General features: G+C 46.8%; 1 protein-coding gene across 1 annotated transcript in view; it reads right to left on the bottom strand.

Moving 5' to 3' along the window:
• Window positions 1–23,662, bottom strand: part of CALN1 (calneuron 1) — a 2,795,902-nt gene that overhangs the window by 788,522 nt on the left and 1,983,718 nt on the right. The gene's annotated exons all lie outside the window — the stretch shown is intronic.

Genomic DNA, 23,662 nt, shown 5'->3' with positions numbered 1-23,662 from the left:
AATAAACAGGCCCTCCTACATACAGAGGCCTGTTTTCCCCAGTCAAATTTACAATATTTTTACAAGTTTCAAAATCTCCCATTGGCCTAGTGCCATTTCTCTGTACACAGAATGGAACCAAGTCGGGACTATGATTTATAGAATAAGAAGGAGGTACAGCATCCTTATTGCCTATCGGAGCCATTTTAAAGGAAATCAGAGTTTGAAAAGGAACAGATAGTTTGTCAGACGGCCTAATAGAAGCAACGTTAGGTTTACTTCTATTTGCCAAAAGCGAGCATCCCAGGGGAGTCAATTCACGTTTCTCAAAATCATTTAAATTAGTTCCATCAAAGTTCCCTGAGATGCTATCATTCCATCGGCCAAAGAATAGTGCTCTAAGAGAGGCATAGCAAGAAGTCGTTAAAGGTAGAGGATATATATACCATCCCAGTCCCTTGTTCCCATGCTGCGGTAAGTGAGTACAAATCCAACAATTACTCTTATTAAAAATGGCATGAGTAGCATTCATTACTATCATTACAGTGTTATTATGATACTTCTGTCTATGTTGGGAGTCTCTGGGGGACAGAGTGTGAAGGTGTACAGAGGGAGTCAAAACAGTTGGTACGATCTTGGTCGGTAATAAAGGTTTCAAAGGGTAGACTTCTTCGAAATACCAAAGTCCTACAGCAGCAGTTGCAAAAATAACAATAATCAAAATCAAAACACAACAGTACGTTTTCGGGGCCCAGGCATATTGTTCATTGTTCGATTTGGTCACCCCCTTATCTAAAAGTCCAGTGCGGGGAGCAACGGTGAAGGTGGCAGGCATCGTAGTTTCTCGATCGACGGCCCCAATGTTCGTTGCTGGCGACACTACGGTCGCGTGATTTCTTAGTCCTTCCCAAACCGAGCCAGCAGAATCCCTTTTTGTTCAACAAAACTTTCTCATAACAAGACAATTTTCCAATCACTTCCTTTTTTTCCAGATGTACGAAACTCGTGCCGTAGTTCTATTTCCTTGGTCGAAGGTTGTACCTGATGGTACCCGAAATTGTCTGGTCCGAAAGCAAAGTATCGTCACTTCCAGAGGGAAGCGACGTGTCGGTGGCGACGGAAGTCGCAGAGCTCGAAACAGTGTTTTCCGGAAGTGATTTTTCAAGAGAGTGCGGAGATGAAATGGACTGTTCCCCAAGCTCCTCAGGCTCAGAGACCTTCTCCGACGCACTCACAGCGCTGTTTGCTACTCCAAGATGAGAGACTGTAGCATCAGCGAGGGGTTCTGCTTCTTCTGTAGCGGGTGGCATCGGGTGAGGAAGTTTCTTGACGTGCGTCGTGTGAATCCAGTTCTTCTTTCCAGCCACCCGCACTGCTGTCCTGGTGACCAATAATACCTGGTGGGGTCGCCGCCAGCGAGGCGCAAGACAGGAAGACCTCTCGTAGGCCTTCACGAGGACCCAACTTCCAGGCTGTATATCGTGTCCTGGGCCCGTGAACCGTACAGGTAAAGCAGAATTCACCTGGTGGTAAATGAAATACAGATTTTTAGTTAACTGGTTACAGTAGTCTACAAGCAATGCATTCTCCACCTCCCTCAGGTCTTTAGGTTTCGGGAGACCCCAAATGTTAGCAGGCCTCCCCATTACTACTTCAAATGGAGAAAGCCCAGTTCTAGTCTGAGGTGTGGTACGCATAGCTAATAACACAATAGGCAAAGCATCTGGCCATTTCAGTTTGGTATCAGCACATGTTTTTGCAAGTTTATTCTTTAAAATACCGTTGTGTCTTTCTACCAACCCAGCACTTTGAGGATGCCTAGCTGAATGAAATTGTTTCTCAATACCTAGGGCTGCACATATTTGCAAAATTACTGCTGCGATAAAGTGAGGACCATTATCCGACCAGATTATCCTCGGGAGCCCAAATCGAGGAAAGAATTCTTTTACCATAATCTTTGCAGTGGTCATGGCGGTAGCATCTTTGACGGGGAAAGCCTCGACCCATTTACTGAAGGCACAAATAATGACAAGAACATATTTTAGATTACTGCATCGTTCCATCTCAATAAAATCAAAGTGGATGACCTCAAACGGGACAGAGGGGGGCCCAAAACTTCCCCTTGGAGTCACTGTCCCTTTACCCACATTTTGCTGTAGGCAGATCATGCAGTTCTGGAGGTGCCTCTTTGCAGTTTCCAGAATTCTGTCATTTACCCAAACCTGTTCTAACATTTTCATGATCTGCTGGGCACACACATGCGTAGGAGCGTGTGCCATTGCAACCATTGCCAATACATAAGAATCAGGAAGCAACCATTTCCCTTCGGATGTATCCACCCAACACCCTTCGTCATCCAGTTTCCCCATTCCTTCAGCCTACTTTTTAGATTCTTCCATTGTGGCATCAGTTTGAATATCTCGCACAGACCCAATACCTTCATCCATTATACAAGCATCTCTCATTTCCCTTGAAGCATACATGTCCGTGCTAAGGTCTGTGGCCGTTTGTCTGGCTATCAAATCCGCAAACGCGTTCCCTTTTCCTACATCATCTATGACCTTGCGATGTGCTGCACATTTCATGATCGCTAACTGTTTAGGGAGTGAGAGTGCCGAAAGTAATTGCACTATCAAGGGGCCATGCTGAATCTTGGTCCCATGTGAGGTCAGGAACCCTCTTTTCGACCAAAGCTTTCCGAAGTTGTGAGCCACCCCAAATGCGTACTGGCTATCAGTATATATATTGACTCTTCGCCCTTGGGAAAGTTCACAAGCTCGGGTCAACGGTATAATCTCTGCGGCCTGCGCAGAGTTATGCGAAATTCTCTTAGTTTCGACAACTTTGCTCAATGTAGTAACTGCATAAGCAGCTATAGATGTACCATTCGAAAGTATGAAGCAGGAGCCATCACAAAACAGCTCCCCTTCTGCATTCTCCAAAGGAGTATCTATGAGATCTATCCTGCCCTTCGTTTCTTGTTCAGTGGTATACAGGCAGTCATGTAATTCTTCGTTACCGCAAACAATGTTTTGCGGGAAAGGTAAGAGTTCAGCTGGATTAAGAACACAACACCTCTTAATTTGAATATGAGGGGCAAACAAAATTAGTTCATACCTTGTTAACCGTGCAGAGGTGAGGTGTTGCGTTTGGGTTTTGTTCAATAGAATATCAACAGAGTGAGGTACCATCAAAATCAAATCATGGCCTAGTACCATTCCCTCACTCTGTTTTACAGACGCGGCAGCAGCAGCGACAGCGCGCAAACATCTTGGCAAAGCGCATGCGACAGGATCAAGGGCGGAGGAGTAGTAGCCGCACGGCCTATTCTTCGCTCCATGTTCCTGTGTTAACACAGCCAAAGCACATCCATCACATTCATGCACAAACAACACCAAGGCCTTGTCATAATTTGGAGTACCCAGAACCGGTGCCGAACATAGCCCGGTTTTGAGAAGCTCAAATGATCGTTGATGTTCCGATTCCCATGGCAGTGGCAGAGAAATGCCCTTCTTCGTCAAAGTCAACATCGGTTTTATCACTAGTGCGAAATTCGGGATCCACAACCTACAGTAGGACGCCATCCCTATCAGGGCTCTGACTTCCTTCTGTGTATTTGGAACAGACATGCCAGAAATGTGTTTTATTCTTTCAGGTGTCAATCTTCTCCCCTCCTTTGACAGGAGGTAGCTTAGATAGGCAACCTCCTGACAACAATATTGAAATTTTTTATGCGAAGCTTTGTGAACATTTTTAGCTAGATGAACAAGCAACAGTATAGTGCCTTCTTTAAAGGCCTTCTCAGAATCTGCAGCCAAAAGTAAATCATCAACATATTGAAGCAGCGTGCAAGTAGGTGGCAATTCAAGGGTGTCAAGCTGCTCTTTTAAAGCTCTACTATAAATACTGGGACTTTCAGTGTACCCTTGAGGTGTCCTTGTAAATGTAATTGAGCGTCCCCCCAAGGTGAACGCAAACAGATAGCTGCTTTCGTTATGTATAGGGATACTAAAGAAGGCATTTTTCAAATCCGCAACGCTGAAGTGCATAGCCGTAGCAGGGATCATTGTTAATATCGTCGTCACATCAGGCACAGTTGGAAATTGTGGGGCGACCACTCGGTTAATAGCACGAAGATCAATTATAAACCGGTATGGAATTGCATTGTTGCCTTTCTTATATACGGGTAAGATCGGACTGTTACACAAACTACCTGTAATCTCTTCGATCACCCCACGATGTACAAAATCGGAGACAATGCATTTCAAAGCACGTTCACCTTCGACTGATATTTTATACTGCGGGATGCGTGGCAGTTTTACCCCATGTTTCAGGACTATTTTAACAGGCTCAATATGTAACACTCCGACATCATTGTCATCCACCGCCCACAAACATTCCGGGACAATGCTGAACTCGGGAGGTAAAGGTCGAATCGAGAACTGAGAATTAGGAAGTTGCTGTGGTGAAACCGTTAGCTGTACTCCATCCGAAGAACAATGAATTACTGCGTTCAATTTCTTTAACAAATTCAACCCCAGCAAATTCTCTCCACAGTTTGAAGTGCGAAGAAAAGGACAATGGTCCGTGAAGGGACCCAAAGAAACGGATACCGGCGCAGAAACCGAACAGACAGTTGGTATACCAGAAAACCCTACGGAAACATTTGTTTGCCCTGACAGTGGGATGTTTGGAACCCTAGAATGATCAATGGAGCACTTCTGTGCTCCAGTGTCAATCAAAAACTGGTGTTTCCTATTCCCTACTAATAATTCAACGTAGGGGCCTTTCTGATTAACGGGAATAGGTGAAGGTTCCAAACCCTGCTTCGGGCAATCCTAATAAAATAGAGCCTCATCAGAAGGAAGCTCTTCAGAAAGGTAAGCAGCAGAAGGGTGATCAAATATGTTTCTCGAGTCCATACTCGAGGTCTGATTTTCCCGTGAAAAAGGTTGCTGAGAATCTTGTAAAAGTTGACCTCTGTCAGGGCCCCCTGCTCCAGGGCGGCCCCTAGGTCGTCTACCCATACCTCCAAATGCACCATTTGACCTCTGGCGAAGGACAGAGCACTGTGCTCGCCAATGACCTTCCTGGCGGCAATAAGCACATTGATTAATATTTACAGGATTCAGAGGAGCATTTCCTTTTGGAACGTACTGACCTCTAGTTTGTGTCATACCTCCTCTGGGGTTTCTAATAATTTGCTGTAATAATACTTTGGTTTTCAAATCTCCCTTTCTCTTTTTAATTTTTTCCTTCTCATTATTAACACGGTTCTCATAATACTGAGCCATGTGCAAAACCTCAGATTGAGATTTTGCCTGCCAAGCGCTCTCAGAGGACATAATTTGTGACTGGATGTCAGGTAACAATCCACGTACAAATTTGTCCACAAACAACCTCTTCCCCGACACTGTACCTAAATCCTGTCCACTGAAGTCAGAAAATACCTGCTCGAATCTATTGAAAAATTCGGTGGCGCCTTCAGTTTTCCCTTGAACACAGGCCGCAAGCTTGTCCCAAATAATCCTTTTTTCTGGAATTATAGTTTTTAGTTTAGCGACAATCCTATCAGGTAAAGTAAGTATTACCTGTGGTGGTTTCTCACCAGCTGGTCTTTCTGCATCAATTCTAATCATATTTGCCCACGTATCTCCCAGCCCGGCACATCGTCTATTGTCCGAACCTGTTTCCATACATCTACGGGTAGGAGTACAGGGAATAACAAGTCAATGTCACTCAAGGTGAACACAGAGGACTGTTAAACGGACTCTATTTCTTTGTAAAACCCCGTCGGGTTTTTCCTAATATCGGGAACTGATTGTCTAATTGTGTTCACTTCCTGTCGTGAAAACGGGACGTGAACAAATTGCGATACATAATGTGCAGGGATATCCACCGCGGGGGCACCAGTCACCGCGTTGGCGGGGATCTCAACTTTTGGGACAAAGGTCGGAGGAACCTCTCTCATAGGCAACTGAGATATAGGTACCTCCGGCCGCTTACTAAGCAATAGAGCCAGGTCGAGCGCTAAGGCAGCTGTAGAAGTGTCGGGCGAAAAAGCCCTTTTAGAAATCCCCAATAATTCTATGGGGCAACTAACCCTCTTCCTTACACATTCCTCTTGCAGGTGCTGTACCATCACCTGAATTACTTTGCTTTGCATCTCTACTGTATACTGACTATACGTATCATACACTTCGTCTGGCGGTATCGATGAATCCGAGATCCATTGAACCGCATCTTTGGTACAAATTCGTACTTCCTCAGGTGCTGTTCTTCGGCACGGAAGGAACCGTTTCTGTACATATATTCTATCGTCCTCATCATCCTCATCTTGTGATTTTTCAAAGTCTTTCCTAAACTCAAACAATCTTTCAACATGTCCATATACTTTCTGCTCTGTGTCCCTCGAAAGTGCCAAGGCATTCAGATCTCTCACCCCTTGTGGAAGATCCGAATTTTGTAATCTACCCCACATCACACACAAATGAGTCCCCAAACCTTCGATAAAAACATTTTTCTCGGGAAAACTATTCAAATTAGATAATGTAGAAAAAACATTAGCTTGATCACCTTTCTCCATGCAATGCTTAGCCCATGCAAACAACTCCTGTTTCCTATCTGCAGAAACAGTACTACGAGTCACAATCTTTGACCCTGCACCTGGATCAACTTCAGTCAATACGGGGCCACTCGGGAGCGGGGGTATAGGTAAATTTAACAAAGGTGCAACTATCGGTGCAGGGGGAAGGGGCGGTGCGATAGGCGGAGGAACAACAACCAAAGGACTAGGAACAATAGGCTGTACAGGGGGAACAGGAATAGCAACAGGAACAACAGCAGGAATGGGCAGAGCGCCCAAAACAGGAGCTTACGGAGGTGGCGCTGAGGCATCGGGCCTCCGTTCATTTAATAATTTCTCAATAAATTCCTCAGACACATGGAAATCTTTAGAGGGATACATTTTCTGGATCCCTAGTGAAAAGGCTCTATCCATATTTTTAACTGATTCTGACCGCTTTTCTTTATCATATAATAATGCTTTTTCAGCATTTGTTTTATGACGACGTACATGTTTATCCCTACTTTTAAGCTGCTGTAATGCTTCTTTCTTCCAATTCTGTAACACATCAAAGGCTGCTGGCCTAGCCTTTTTCTTTAACAAGATTGATTCTAAGTATTCAATACGGGGGATCTCAAAACTACCGTTGATTGGCCACTGAAATTCGGAGGCATGTCTGGTCTGTCTGTGCCAAATATCATTAAATACTATACTTCCAATGCCATACTTACAGTACATAGTACATGCCGGCGACCCCTCCTGTGGTGCCGGGCGGCTAAATTCCAAGGATTGTCGATCGCTGCAGAACAGAGCCCTAAAGCAGCTAGACAATTTCCCAGGCATTTCACAAAAAATGGGTGTTATCTGGTTCAATAATTGTGTCTGCAGATACAATACGCCAAATTCAAAGTGTCAGGGTTAAATTAAGACCCGGGTCACGACTGCACCTGACCAAACCTAAGGAGGACCGTACGGTTTACAAAGAACTTACCTAACGAATTTTACCTTGCGTTTGGTGGTTTCGGCAAATCTGCCCACCTCAAAATTGGACCCTCGTCAAGATGCCGTGTCAGACCACACGACTATCGTCCAAGGATCGGATCGTGCAGCCCTGCCGAGGTATCGCGTCTCGGGCCCGCAGAATCACACCGTCCGATCCCAGTTCGATAGTCTGCGTCAACCTTTAATGATCCGGCATCAATCTTGAGGGTCCCTGTTCGGGCGCCAACTGTGGAAACAGAAAAATTGATATGAGGCTGGGAAGCCCAAAGGAAACACACCAACACAGGTTACAAAGGACATACAAAGCGCTTTATTCAAAGATACAACAATTACCAAAAGTCAATTCGGCCCTCAGAGTAACAGAACGAACCATCAACGGTAGTTCGCCGTGTTAGTGTGAGAGAGCGTACATTGGGATACTTGGGTTTTTATACTTTTTATCCAGCTCTGGCCAACCCCCTCGCGGGTTAACCATTCTTGGGACCAGGCCTAGGGTTCGTTGCCAGGTCAATGCCATAATGTATGCATTTTGATCAGTTCCGCTGATACAGTTGTTCATTTACACATAGGTCAGGGATAGGACAAGGTCTCAGTTCGCGACCCCAACAAGTGGCCTGCGGGCATATTACTTATTCATGTGTGCGGAGGTCACAACGGCCAGAATCCCACTCGAAATGTCATTCGGCCTCCATTTTGTTGTTCAGGGTGACTTCCACACTGCAAGAGAACCTAAAATGGCGGCTAAATCCAAGATGGCGATTTGCACAATACATTAAGGTCAAGACCTTGCCGCGGAATCTATGTACACAATGTTTTTAGACAACTTGGCATAGGCCAACATACATTCAAACAATGCGATAGGAGGTACAATATTATTTCGATTTCCACAAGGCAGGCAAATTCAAGGGTATGAGGTAATGGCTAAATATTGCCATGCAGTGAAAGTGCTAGTGATGAGATGTAAGTGTGGTATAGTTTAGTATAGGAGTCAATGGAGGGACAGAGGTTCCGTTGGTTAATGTACATATGCATATGTGAATTAGATCTGTCAATGAAGCCAGACTTTTACGGTCCTTTTGAGCCTCTTGAGTGTATTGCTTTCTTCAAGGTTGTGGGAAGGTTGTTCCAAAATGTCTGAGCTATAGCGCGAGGGATAGACCTCTATGTTGGAGTCTTCTGAACAAGGGTGCATTTGGGTTGATAACCTGTGATGATCTTAGCAGTCTTGCGGGTACATATGTGTTCATGGAAGAGTTCATGTTTTGTACAAGCAATGTTTTCTAGGTTTTAGAAAATAGTACAATTGATGTTGTGAGTTACTCTTTTGAAACAAGGAGTGTATTGAGGTTTTTCAGGCCTGGTGATACAATAGTCCCAGGGCTTTAGTCCAAAAATAAGTCCAGCTGCTTTATTTTGGATAATGCACAGTTCATTTACTTGTTTTTTGTTAAGTTCTTGATACTATAATTATCTTGGTCATTTCAAGGAAGGTAGTTGTCTGACGGTGTACTCTTGCATCAGGGTTCCGTTGTTTATGTGCTGCTAACAAGTCGAATGTCCATGGTTGGTAAGAGAGTGCCAACCAATCATGAGGGATTATGTATTGGTGGAACATACATTGATGCATGGACCTATCTGCTACTGTTATTACTTTATCTGTATTTTATGCAGCTAGAGGTGATCCAAGGCGTGCCTACAAGATAAAAGGCATCCAATGATGATACTAAAATTCACACAAATTATATGTATAAGTTTCCCCTAACCAATCCCTCCATCCAGTAGGTTGTATTGTTAGCCACGTAGGATGACGTTATAGCTGACGTATGTCGAGGTATAAAACCTTTTGTGTAACCAAAATGCATTGAGAGTGTGTGAGCTACACTCTTTTCACCAGGTTCCCTACTTTATTGAAATGATAATAAAGTATTCAGCCATATTCCTTGAGACTGTCTGGTTATTAGGGCCTGAGATAATGCATTGTGGTAATCCCTTTCGACACTTGGAACGACCCAGGTGCTATTGTACGCTGTTATCATGTATAGTATGAGGGTTATTTACCTGGCACCCCACAGTTTCAGGCACAACCCAAATACCTTTTGCTTGCTACCAATGATCTTTGCCTGAATGCCAGCAAGACTGAGATCCACCTCATCGGCACACCTTCTCCATCCTTTCCACTCTCTCTCTGGCCGGCCTCGCTTGGCCCTCCTCCCATCCCCACCTGTGAGGCTAAGAACCGCGGGGTCATCTTTGACGCCACACTTTCCTTCTCCGCCCACATCTCAGATGTCTCTAAAAAGTCAAACTTCCTACTGCACCTCCTCAGAGGTACGCTTCCTTTCCTCTCCTTCCCCCAGAAGCGCACTGTCTCCCAAGCTCTGGTTCTCTCTAAGTTGGACTATTGTAACAGCCTTTTTCTAAAGTTACCTGCCTCTACTCTTCGCCCTCTTCAACTAATCCAGAACAGGACTGCGAGACTTGTCCTTGGCCTCAAGCCCTCGGATTGTATCTCTCCAGCTCTGAAATCTCTCCATTGGCTCCCAGTGGTTGCAAGGATTAAATGTAAAACCCTCTGCATTGTCCACAAGGCTTTCTGGGGCCTGGGCCCAAAAATACCTTCAGCTATCCCTCTGGAAATACCTCCCCTCACGAGCCCTTGGCTCCTCTACCTCTAACTCCCACAGGGTCAGTCGCTTTTCAAAGAAACAAGCTGGGAGGAGATCTCTATCTTCGGCTGGGGCCTCCCTCTGGAATAGCCTCCCTGCAAATCTAAAACTTGAGGAGAACCATCTCTGGTTCCGGAAGCACCTCAAGACCTTCCTCTTTGGATTTGCCTTTGCTCCCCCTCTGCCCTGCTGATCCGCTCTCTTGGCACTGTGCCCCTGGCCACCCTCTGTCCCCCGTGACCAGGTACCGGCTCACCCTGCCACCCTTCTGCACTTCCTCCTGGCCACCCCTCACACTGGGGACTGTACCTGTAACCCCCACAGTCCACACGCCCCATTTTTCTTCTTTTATGACTTACCCAGTTCTGCTGCCGTAAACACAGCTCTTGCCACTTGCTGACTGCACTCCCTCTGTATTGCTTCATCTATTTATTTGTATTTATTATTATTTATCTGTTCTCCTCTGCTCTGCACTTTCCATTCTCCCCCTTCCATGCACTTTTCCCCTTTCCCTTTCCCATGCACTTGCACGTTCTCAATGTCACTGGGCCTAGTAAGATCGTTGTTTTGTTTCTCCCCTGTTTCCCCTCCCTTGCCTTGTTGCGCTCTGAAACACTTGTGTACGAACGTGATACAAATAGAATATCATATCTTATCATATCACCACGATAACTGACATCTGGAACAGTCCAAATGTTGTTCTCAAAACAACTCGTTGGGCTGATATCACGGACAGTGATAATGATATCCACCTGGCAACCGCATTGCTGGTATCATTTAAAGTCTGAATACTATTTACCTAATACCACCACCAGGGCTCTTGTGTTGGACAGTGCAAAGGTTGTTTAGCTAGGACCCCACAGATGGTATAAGGGACATTATGAATGATGTTTACATGCCACAGCATGTGCCAGAGGTATCCACATAGCACCACCACTAGGGCTTGTATCTGGGGCAGTCTAAATCCTGTTGGTATACTACTGTCACCAGGGCTGATATTAAGGACCGTCTGAGTGTTGTTTGCCCAGCATCCCATGGGCAGGTATCAAGGACAGTCTGGGTGCTGTTGTTTAGCAACCCCATGTATGGTATTCAATCTAATGCTGTTTATGAAGAACTCTCAGAGTTGCTATTAGGGACAGTATGAGTGCTGTTTAACTGGCATCTCCACAGCTCCTATATGGGACAAACTGAATAATATTTACCTAGCACCGCCACCAGTGATGGCATCTAGGATAGTCTGAATGTTGTTTATCTAGCACCACTAGTGCTGGTATCCAGGATACCCTGAGTCTGTTTAACTATTACTCAAATGGATGGCATCTATAACACTATAAATTCTGATTACCTGACACCACCAGGCCTGGTATCTGAAACAGTCAGAATGATATTTACCTAGCATCTCCACCAAGGGTGTTATCCAGGACATCCCAAATGCTGATTATCCAACACCCCAAGCACTTTTATTAAGGACAGCAGGAATGCTGTTTACCAGGAAACCCTGGGGAATTATCTGTGACAATCAGAATGCTATTTATCTTTCGCCATCAAGAAGGCTTGTATTCCCCATCATCCGAATACTGTTTACCTGGCGCTAACACCAGGCTGGAATATGTGACAATCAATGTGCTATTTGCCTAGCACAGCATGAGCTGGTACCTGGGACTGCTCAAATGCTCATTGACTAGGAATGGCATCAGGGACATGATGTGTGCTCTTTTTCTTGTAGCCGGGTAGTCCAATCTTTGTTTACCAAGGAGCCCCAGGGCTACAATTTGGGACAGTTCAAATGGTGTTTACCGAGCACCATCAGGGCTGTTATCATAAGCAGTCCATATTATAGTTACCTAAAGCAGGTAAGGGCACATCTGGACACCATGAAGAGCCTACTTGTCACAAGAATGAAGAACATGTACAAATAAAAGAAAAAAAAAGAGTACCGAAGAGGAAAAGGTAAAACTGAAGACCAAATAAGGCGTGTGTGTCAAGGTAAAGCTGGACGGATTCATCAGCAAAACCATAAAATGACCAGAGAATCAAAAGAAACACACACAGGCAAAGCATATGTCATTTCATAGCTTCTGGAACAATCTTCAAAAATGTTGACATACATCCTGGAAGTCATACCAAATCCTGAGTGTATTTTTAAGTACAAATCAGCAAACTATAGCTTATTCAGGAACGCGGTCCCTCCCCTGACTTCCCCATTGAAGTGCATATAGATGTTGTGGGCCAGGAGATCCCTCCTTGGGACCAATACCCCTCAACCCTTGTGGAGACAGTTCACACCATGTGCACATTAAAAGCCTGATAACCCCTCCTACCTCTGGAAAAACAGTCCTAACATTAGGAAACGTACTATTCTGGCACATGTCAGTTCATAGTAAGGATCCAAAGATACAGTAAATAAGAGAATGCAGTGTTATTGAATTGCCCATCCTTTCTCCCACCTCATATCCCTTTCTTTCTCTGTCAGCATGCTCTCTTCACCATCTTGCACCCATACCCAGCCTAGTGGGGTACTTTGAGGACTCCACACACCACCTTTTGTCTTCCCTGGTCCTCATTTTAGTATGAAGAACCCACACTAGGGTTTCGGTATTATTCTGAAAAGAAAGTTATGGAGCTGATTGAACACCAGGTAGGGTGAGAATGTTCATGTTGGCCCATGTAAGGGGGTATGAGGATTGTAGTTGACACTTAGTCAGAGTTCTGGGAGCTATGACCACTGATTCTGTCTGCTGCTCTAATTGCCCGATGAACACAACAGAAATTATGTTTGTTGGTCTAATGGTCAAATGTTCTAGTGGGCCAATGAGAACAGCACCTGTGCAAATTAGAGTGTTGTTACAAATAGCTCTAAGCCTGACAACCAACTCACTAAGAAAAGTGAAATGGGTTCATTGGCTTTCCACATATCAGGCAACCCTTAAAAAAAAAAATATATCCCCATGCGTCTCACAGCCCTTAGTATTTCTTCTTTTTTTTTTTTTTTTTATTTTGGATGGCTGATTAAATCACCCTTTCAAAACATAAATCAAATAAAACACAGATATCATAAAAAAACGAATTTTGACAAATAAGGTAAAATTAAGTACATTTGCTTAACTGATGATTAAGAAAAAATAAGTAAAACCTCCTATGAAACCACTTCCAGTTAGCATGTCTAATTCTATGAGTCAGACAATAATAACATATTAAAATTAGATATAAGTACTTCATATTCAAATGGTTATCGATGTATATAGAGAGCCAAATTCTACCCAATTTCTTCCATTAACCAAACAGCTTACTTACTTGGATATATTGGACACAGTATCTTATTTAGAAATTGGATAGTGGCTATTCTTACTGTTATCTTTGAGGTCGCAAACAGCTCATGCCATAGCTCATCGTTAGAGCGACTTGTGTAATGGTACCTTGTTAATTTGTCAAGAATGTATTTTCTCTGCAATTGGAGTGCAACACATTATATCAATAAATGTTTCAAGGTTTCTTTAGTTTTCCCATCATTGCAGAATCGACAGAATGAGGAGTCTATCTTAATAATACCCCCCCTTAATAAGATTTGTTTAGTTGGCCATAAATTCAGGCGAAACCTCAATATTTGATTTCTCAATTTATGTGAGGGACATTTTAATAAATAGTCAGCAGTTTGCCGGAATTTCTTATGCCCAAACAGAGCTCTGTCAAAGTCTTTTAGTTTTACACAGTTCTGTTGAGTTAAGTGCCAATCTAGTTGATACAGTTTTGTTTTGGCTTTGGTGGGATTAAATAGTAAAATATCTAATGAGATGTTTGCTTCTGTTAGGTCCGATAAAACAGCCGCTGTCCAGTTTGAGGGGAATAAATGTTCCGATCGCAATAGATAATCTGCCAGAATTCTTAATACACTATTGCTAGATAGACCCAACACACATTTCCAAAATAAGCAACATCTCTTCCAGGATGCTTGAATATTCACCGAGAGGATTCCCAACTCAAAACGAAGCAATGCCGTTGGGCTTGAGTTTGGGAGATTCAAAACTTTCTTCCAAAACCTTGCCTCAATTTTGTTCCAATAACCGGCCTGCAGGGGTGACCAGGCTTCAGATCCATAGGTAACAATAGGAATTACTTTCTGCTGGTAAAAAATAAGTATGTGCTTGCATGAAAACTTGCCATACTTATATTGTAAAATCCTCGCTTGCGATATTAAAGTGGACAGTTTACCCTTTATACTGTCTCTTTGAGGCATGTTAATAGGAGAATTGCTAAATATGACACCTAAGTATTTATATTCATTAACTACATTCAACTTTTGATTGTTCAAATACCAACAATACTGTTTCTTTAATCTAGTTCCATGCCTCCCCAGTTCCATCACTTGTGTTTTCTCCAGGTTTAGGGTCAAATTATTCTTGGCAACATACTGATCCAGTTTATCAAGCATGTTTTGTAGGCCTCTCGGCGTTTGTGAAATGAGAACTAAGTCGTCTACATACAAAAGCCATGCAATGATCTGGTTGCCAAGTTTCGGAGCGTCATTCACAACGTTGCTGAATTCATTGCCCAAATCAAGTATAAACAAATTAAACAATGTAGAGGCTAAAATGCAGCCTTGTTTCAGGCCGCGTTTGGTGGGTATTTCTTCCGATAAAAGCCCTTCTAAGTTCAATTTAACTTTCATTGAGGTGTTTGAATGAAGTAAATGTATTAGATACACAAGTGAGGTTGGACAGCCAAATTTTAGCAGTTTTTCGAATAGCAAGCTCCGATCTACCGAGTCAAAAGCTACTCGAAAATCAACATACGCCAAGTATATTGGTTGGTTTCTTATGGCATACAGCTCTTTGATTGCATTAAGAGTCGTTATGTTGATACTAGTGCCAAGACCTACCACAAAACCAGTTTGAAATGGGTCTCGCCGATTCTCTTCTGACGCCCAATTGTTGAGATCTCTTAAGACAATTCTACTGAAGATCTTGCCCGGGGCGTCAAGAAGAGAAATCGGACGATAACTTGCAGGATTCGCTCGATCGCCCTTCTTATAAATTGGCACTGTAATGGCCTTACACCACGATGGAGGAACTGCCTGTTTTATTTGCAGGGCTTGGAAGACAGCGTAAAGGATAGACGCCCATAGTTCCGGATTCTGTTTTAAGACATAATTTGACAAGCCATCAGGCCCTGGAGCTCTTGAAGAACTAGCTTTGTTGATGTAAAACAAAACATCTTCGCGATCAAAATTAATCTGAAAAGATGGATTAATTACTTTCCAATCCAGCTTCGAAGTATTATTGGATGGAAGATCATAAATGCTGGAGAAATAAGTGACCCAACTTTTCTCCGACACACTATTAAGTTGAGCTGTTAGTTGGGGAGCACCCACTCCATTATTTATCATTTTCCAGATTTGTGATGTATTTTTAGTTTTAGCCATCTGTAACCACCTTTCTCCATCATGTTGGAACATAACTGCCTTATGACCTCGGATCCAATTTCTATATTTAGTCTTCAATTTGCGTAGGGCCAGCTCTCGACAATGTACCGGTAAATAATAAATCTGCCTTTTCTGTTTTCGATGTTGCCTCTTTCTCTCTCTAATGGCCAGATCAAATGACACTGATTACTCTTCTTAGTATCTGGAGTTGAAACAGGGACAAAAAGATGCATTTTATCATGATAATCAGTAACGTTCAGACCTCTTGACAGTCGCTGGTGGTCATTTGTTACACTGCACACAAATGTTTGCAGTGCATCACTTGACCAATGAAGTCTGTTTCGTTGAGGATTTATAATTAGACCACTTAATTGATTTCGGCTGGAGCGAAGTTCTTCCTTAGTTTGAATTAAAAACTCAGCCCTCAGAATCCAATGATCACTCGCAGTGGTGGGAACTACCCTAAACTCAGAGATTTTCTCGAACAGCCCTCTATCAACATACATGTAGTCAATTATAGCATTTTGAGCACCACAAGACCAAGTATACGATGGAGGATCATCAGTTCCCACTGCTCCATTTAGCATAACTAGATCCCAAGTATTGATAAATGCCCTCCACAGCGAGATCCGATCCATATTTCTTTTCTTAGATGGTACCAACAGATGTAAGTTCAGATCCCCAGCTAATATTACATGCGCAATATCTGGGATAGTTATAGTGTCTTCCATCAATGCATTCAAATCATTGAGGAAAGTAGAAGTTGCAATTGCAATTGGGTTCCAATATATATTTATAACTAAGAATTTCAGTTTTTGGAACATTATTACTGAGCATTGCAAATAAGAGTTTGGATTGGGCCTCTCAGAGATAATACTTATCGTAGACATATTGGAAATGATTGCCAAACCAGACATGGGTCTACCTTTTTGTCCCTTGATTGCTGGTACTAAATGGACATAATGATTGTCCCATGATAGGGGGACGGTTAGCCAAGTTTCTTGCATAAGAACTAGATCACACTCTTTCACATCACACTTAGCGTCATTTAACAGGTGTTTATGTCCCCTAGTATTCCAGCTCATGACTACCATTTTCTGACCTCGGGCATCGGAATGATCGGTTCCTAGTTACGCTTTCCCACAACTACATCCCCTACCTGAAGTATGCTCACCATTAGTCACCTGACTGGCAGGTTTAAAGGTAGCCTCCACCGGTAGGGAATCTTTTGTGGTTGGAATTAAGTTGAAGCCCAAATCAAACAGTTCAGATCTAGCAGACCAGATGATATTATAAATAATACGAGAGCCTAACCACATGCAGGACACCGTTGGATCATTATCATCAGGGAACTCAACTTGTGCCACATCCTGTGAGGAGATATCCTCCAAATTTGGGATGTCTGAAAATATTTGCATAATACTTCCTCTGTTCATTGTGTATGTTGGAAAGGAACCCCCACGACAGCTAAGAAACAAAGAAAACAACTGGGTGGGCTTTTTACTCTTGGGCGGTGCCTTGACATCAGGGTAACTCTGCTTGCTTGATGTTTCTCTATTCATATAACAATTTGTCTCCTCCAATGGGGATTTAAACGAAACATTTTTAGAGGTACTTCCTTCATGAGATGAATTTACCACATCAGAATGGCCACTCCTCATTGCCTTCAAGGACGATTTAACAATTTTTGTTCTGAAGTCAGAGCAACTAGACAGTCTTTAATTGTGCATAAGATGTTATTTTGCAGACTGTCTTGAGCATCCGAAGTTGCTTTGGTTATTAGTAAGTCATTCTTAGAGGGCTTTGCTTCATGACTAGGGAGGGCCCTCCCCCTCCCAGCATTAGTATTCTCATCGCACTCTAGCTCAGGTTTTTCCACTGATGGAATAGAAATCCGAGACAGGGGATGAGTCAAAAGCGGCTTAGGATGGTATTGACTCATATACTCATCCACAGCCTTTCTAAGATCCTCCGTATTAACTATTGCATTAGGCACTGGGTCAACTTTCACTTGATTATTCTTTAATACAGTTGGCACTTGAGTCTGGGCCAATACCTTTCTGGCTCCACCCTCTAGCTCCTGCGCAATATGCACCAACTCGTCTAGGGGAGCATAAGGGGGAGTTACAGGGTGAGGGTCTGTACCCTTATTCATCCTTCTTTGTCTTTCTTGAGATAAGTTCTGATATTTTTTTGTAATCGCATTAGAAGCTAACATTGAGCATCTATCTGGTTTGGATAAAGATTTAAAGAATTGTTTCGCAGTCCCACTCGAAGCCATTATTTTGGACTTTTGATTTTTTGACTTCTTTGCATTTGTCTTCGCTTTATTAGAGAGGCCCTTAGATTTTTTCGCAAAAATCGTATAAGCCCCTTTTGACTGCTGTATTTCTCTTGCTTTTGAATCATCAGCTATTGGAACCCCTGCTTCCTCTTCACTCGACCCAAACTGGTCGGATGAGGGAACCGTTACTGTCATCTTCACAAGATTTCCTCCCCTCACACCGTCAACAGATTTAGCTATTCTTATCCCTGGACCTGACTGTAACACCAGAGATGCATTCATGGTCTCCTCAGCTGTTACTTCTCTTATGATGCCCTCAACAAAAGGCACCGCAGTATTAACACTCTGACAGGCCGATTCATGGAATAAATGTGCGCCGAAAATCCCGGCGCAGAGGGGCCAATACGTGCGCTGCGCCGAAAATTAGCGAAAAGCGCAGGGAAACCAGCGCACGTCGATTCATGGAAGTCCGTGCGCAAGAAAAGCAGAGGACGTGCGCCGAAAAAGCGCGCGGCGCAGGCCGGCGCACAGGTCAACCAACGTCGTGCGCCACGGCCACTGCGCTATCACTCCGAGCGCAGCGCACAGCTCTAAAGTAGGCGGAACACAGGGCGGGACACTCGGAATGGGGAATAAAATGGGGCACAACACTCGGAATGGGGAAGAATGTGGGCGGCACGGGAAAGTATAGGAGGCAAGTGCGCGGAACGCCCACACGCTCGCATACAACACGTATTCATGGAATAGAATAGGGCAAAAAAGCGCACGCTCAAAGCAGCGCACAGGCACAAACAGGCACAAACATGACCGCCACAAGAAAGCAGGCGGTAGCGTCTCTGCGCCTGCAAGAAATGTGCGCTAAAAGGTGCGCCAACAAATAGCACCTATATACAGACATGATCAATGTCCAATACTGTGGCCCTCCAAGACAAATGACGTACAAAGGGGTACCCACAAACACAGACACGCGCTGAGAGAAAAAATAAACGTGTGCGTGCATACCGGGGTGCGCGGGAAGTTGCACACGTGATATGGCCGGGTACGTGGATTACAGGGGTGCGCGGGAAGTTCCACACGCGATATGGCCGGGTACGTGGATTTCAGGGGTGCGCGGGAAGTTCCACACGCGATATGGCCGGGTACGTGGATTTCAGGGGTGCGCGGGAAGTTCCACACGCGATATGGCCGGGTACGTGGATTTCAGGGGTGCGCGGGAAGTTCCACACGCGATATGGCCGTGTACGTGGATTTCAGGGGTGCGCGGGAAGTTCCACACGCGATATGGCCGGGTACGTGGATTGCAGGGGTGCGCGGGAAGTCCCACACGCGATATGGCCGGGTACGTGGATTTCAGGGGTGCGCGGGAAGTTCCACACGCGATATGGCCGGGTACGTGGATTTCAGGGGTGCGCGGGAAGTTCCACACGCGATATGGCCGGGTACGTGGATTACAGGGGTGCGCGGGAAGTTCCACACGCGATATGGCCGGGTACGTGGATTGCAGGGGTGCGCGGGAAGTCCCACACGCGATATGGCCGGGTACGTGGATTTCAGGGGTGCGCGGGAAGTTCCACACGCGATATGGCCGGGTACGTGGATTTCAGGGGTGCGCGGGAAGTTGCACACGCGATATGGCCGGGTACGTGGATTACAGGGGTGCGCGGGAAGTTCCACACGCGATATGGCCGGGTACGTGGATTTCAGGGGTGCGCGGGAAGTTCCACACGCGATATGGCCGGGTACGTGGATTTCAGGGGTGCGCGGGAAGTTCCACACGCGATATGGCCGTGTACGTGGATTTCAGGGGTGCGCGGGAAGTTCCACACGCGATATGGCCGGGTACGTGGATTGCAGGGGTGCGCGGGAAGTCCCACACGCGATATGGCCGGGTACGTGGATTTCAGGGGTGCGCGGGAAGTTCCACACGCGATATGGCCGGGTACGTGGATTTCAGGGGTGCGCGGGAAGTTCCACACGCGATATGGCCGGGTACGTGGATTACAGGGGTGCGCGGGAAGTTCCACACGCGATATGGCCGGGTACGTGGATTGCAGGGGTGCGCGGGAAGTCCCACACGCGATATGGCCGGGTACGTGGATTTCAGGGGTGCGCGGGAAGTTCCACACGCGATATGGCCGGGTACGTGGATTTCAGGGGTGCGCGGGAAGTTGCACACGCGATATGGCCGGGTACGTGGATTACAGGGGTGCGCGGGAAGTTCCACACGCGATATGGCCGGGTACGTGTATTTCAGGGGTGCGCGGGAAGTTCCACACGCGATATGGCCGGGTACGTGGATTTCAGGGGTGCGCGGGAAGTTCCACACGCGATATGGCCGTGTACGTGGATTTCAGGGGTGCGCGGGAAGTTCCACACGCGATATGGCCGGGTACGTGGATTGCAGGGGTGCGCGGGAAGTCCCACACGCGATATGGCCGGTTACGTGGATTTCAGGGGTGCGCGGGAAGTTCCACACGCGATATGGCCGGGTACGTGGATTTCAGGGGTGCGCGGGAAGTTCCACACGCGATATGGCCGGGTACGTGGATTGCAGGGGTGCGCGGGAAGTTCCACACGCGATATGGCCAGGTACGTGGATTGCAGGGGTGCGCGGGAAGTTCCACACGCGATATGGCCGGGTACGTGGATTTCAGGGGTGCGCGGGAAGTTCCACACGCGATATGGCCGGGTACGTGGATTTCAGGGGTGCGCGGGAAGTTCCACACGCGATATGGCCGGGTACGTGGATTACAGGGGTGCGCGGGAAGTTCCACACGCGATATGGCCGGGTACGTGGATTGCAGGGGTGCGCGGGAAGTCCCACACGCGATATGGCTGTGTGCTCCCAGGCATTACCTGTACACCCTCCACGGCCCCTGCAGGCAGCACACACCACAGGGAACTACCCTGCACACCTGCTCATGTCTCCCACCACCCCCACCCCCCATCCACCAGGGACACCCTCCACCAGGCCCCCACCCATGTCTCCCACCACCCCCACCCCCCATCCACCAGGGACACCCTCCACCAGGCCCCCACCCATGTCTCCCACCACCCCCAGCACTGTGGGGAACCTGCCAGCAGGCCCCCACCCATGTCCAACCCATGTCTCCCACCACCCCCACCCCCAGCACTGTGGGGAACCTGCCAGCAGGCCCCCACCCATGTCCAACCCATGTCTCCCACCACCCCCACCCCCAGCACTGTGGGGAACCTGCCAGCAGGCCCCCACCCATGTCCAACCCATGTCTCCCACCACCCCCACCCCCAGCACTGTGGGGAACCTGCCAGCAGGCCCCCACCCATGTCCAACCCATGTCCAACCCATGTCTCCCACCACCCCCACCCCCCATCCACCAGGGACACCCTCCACCAGGCCCCCACCCATGTCTCCCACCACCCCCAGCACTGTGGGGAACCTGCCAGCAGGCCCCCACCCATGTCCAACCCATGTCTCCCACCACCCCCAGCACTGTGGGGAACCTGCCAGCAGGCCCCCACCCATTTCCCCCTGGCCCCAGGTCCTGACGATACACAATCATGGCAGTAATGGCCAGCATACCCAGCACAAACACCCAGGCAAGGATTGCATGCACCCACATAGTGAATGCAATCACATGACACAACCCCAAAGGCAAGTATGCAAAAGAACACGTCTGTCACACACACATACACAATGGGTGCAAGTGAATGTCAAAACCCATATCATGACATGTAAGAAACCAAAGAGAAAATAACACAAGTGTAAGATAATATAAAAATGTATTAAAAACACAAATCAAGTAAACCAATAAAACTTACAACTATGTGGCAAAATAAATAAAAGGTCCATGTCCGAGAACAAAAATGATAAACCAAAAAACAAAGGATGAAAAAATCAATATAATTTGTCCAAAGCAAAACCATGTAGTAGGAAATCAAAGAAAAACCATTACGTCATGGTGTAAACAATAATAAATTTAAAAAATGTATCTCCCAAAATAGATCAATATATACAGGAATGTTCCAGGGTCCATGAGCCCAACAGCACAAATGAAACCTAATACTAACTAATAAAATAAATATGTACAAAAAAGTGGCCATTGTCCGAGCGGTCCAAAATAATAAAAATAAATAAAGGAAACCTAGCACTAACTAACTACAAAACTATATACAAAGGCAGCGGGCTAGTCCTGCGGCTCACTTGGTGATGCTGGCCAGGGCATCCTCGAACTCCATGTCAATGTCCTGGAGGCGGGACTCTGTCCTGGCCCCGAGGTCTCGCAGGGACAACCCCATGTGCTCACCAAAATCCCTGCGAGCCTCCTCGAGGCACTCAGCCCGCCTCAATGCCCGATGCATGGAGATCTCCGCCCTGGCCATGGCGAGCCGCTCCTCTTCCGCCCGCTGCCGCTCCGCACCTATCCGCTGGCCAAACTCCTCCCACACGGAACACACCGCCATGCCAGGGTTGCCCTGCCCTCCGGCCGATGCCTGCCCCTCTGATCTTGATGGCCCTGAGCCATGATGCCTCCCATGTCGAGCCCGCTGCTGCCTCCGACGCCACTGCCTCTGCCAGCACGACGGCATCCAGGCTGATGGTAACCACCGACGCCGTCGTGCACGTGCCCTGCCCGATGATGCCGGCACATCTTCCATCTGCTGGGGTCCACTTGCTGTGTCGTCCACCCCTGCTGGACCTCCGACTCCCAACTGTGGCAGGGATGGGATCCCCACCGAGCTGGCTGCATTGGTCGGGGCAGGTCCACAGGGGGCCATGGTGGCATCTGGGCCGGAAGACGGCAAGGAGAACGACCGTTGGATAGCCTGCACAGAGGAGGAGAGGGCCGTCAGATTGGCCAACACATGCAGGAACCCCCCGAACATGGCCGATCCCAATTGGGCCACGTCGGCACGGTGCACTTCGTGATGACGTGCGTGCTCCTCCCGGGAAGCACGCACGTCATCACGAATCACAGCCGTGCGCATCGCGACCCCAATCAGGACCTGCTCCACGCGGCCAGGGGTTCCCACGGCCGCAGGTGGAGGGGAGTCAGTTGACATGGACATCCCCACTACCTGCGGACGGGCCTGGGACGGGGCATCCCTGCTGGTGCATGGTGGTGCACTCACAGGGTCAGGGACAGCGACATGCACAGGCACCTCCACGGTGACCTGTGCTGCCTCCTGCCCCTGGCCCTGGACTGCACCACTTGCACCAGCAGGGATGCTCCCACCAGGCCCCATGTGTGCACCAGTGTCGGCCTCCTCCTCCTCTGTGCAAACCACCAACCTGGATGGCTCCTCACCGTCTCCCGCCATAGCAGGCCCCTGTGGGGGCTCACCCAGCCCTTCCGCTGCAGCCGTGGGGGCATCCCCGCCGCCTTGCTCCACAGCGCCGTCTCCGCCCTCTTCTTCACTAGCCGCTGCGTAGAGGGAGACAAAGGACACAAGCATCAGGCTACTGTAAAATGGTCCCCTAGACAGGAAGCAATAGCAGATGAGCACCCCTGTCAAAGTACACTTCCATCATGTCCCTCCACAACACATGGGTCAGTCCAGGCAAAAGACACACAGTAACAGGCATGGTGCATGCCATGCACATTTCCATGCATGTCCAATTGACTCTTGAAACATTCAATGATATGTGACTCACATGCATCATGGCTCATGCATATCACATGCACACACTTCACCTCAGTCACATCCATCTGGCCCCAAACACAACGAACACAGGCGAAACAAGGGTTAGTTGGGTGCGTCAC

This window comes from Ambystoma mexicanum, chromosome 9 (assembly GCF_040938575.1).
Source record: "Ambystoma mexicanum isolate Mex_15411 chromosome 9, UKY_AmexF1_1, whole genome shotgun sequence".
NCBI lineage: Eukaryota > Metazoa > Chordata > Amphibia > Caudata > Ambystomatidae > Ambystoma > Ambystoma mexicanum.
The sequence above is the reverse complement of the archived record's forward strand: the minus strand, read 5'-3'. Positions and strand labels throughout refer to the sequence as shown.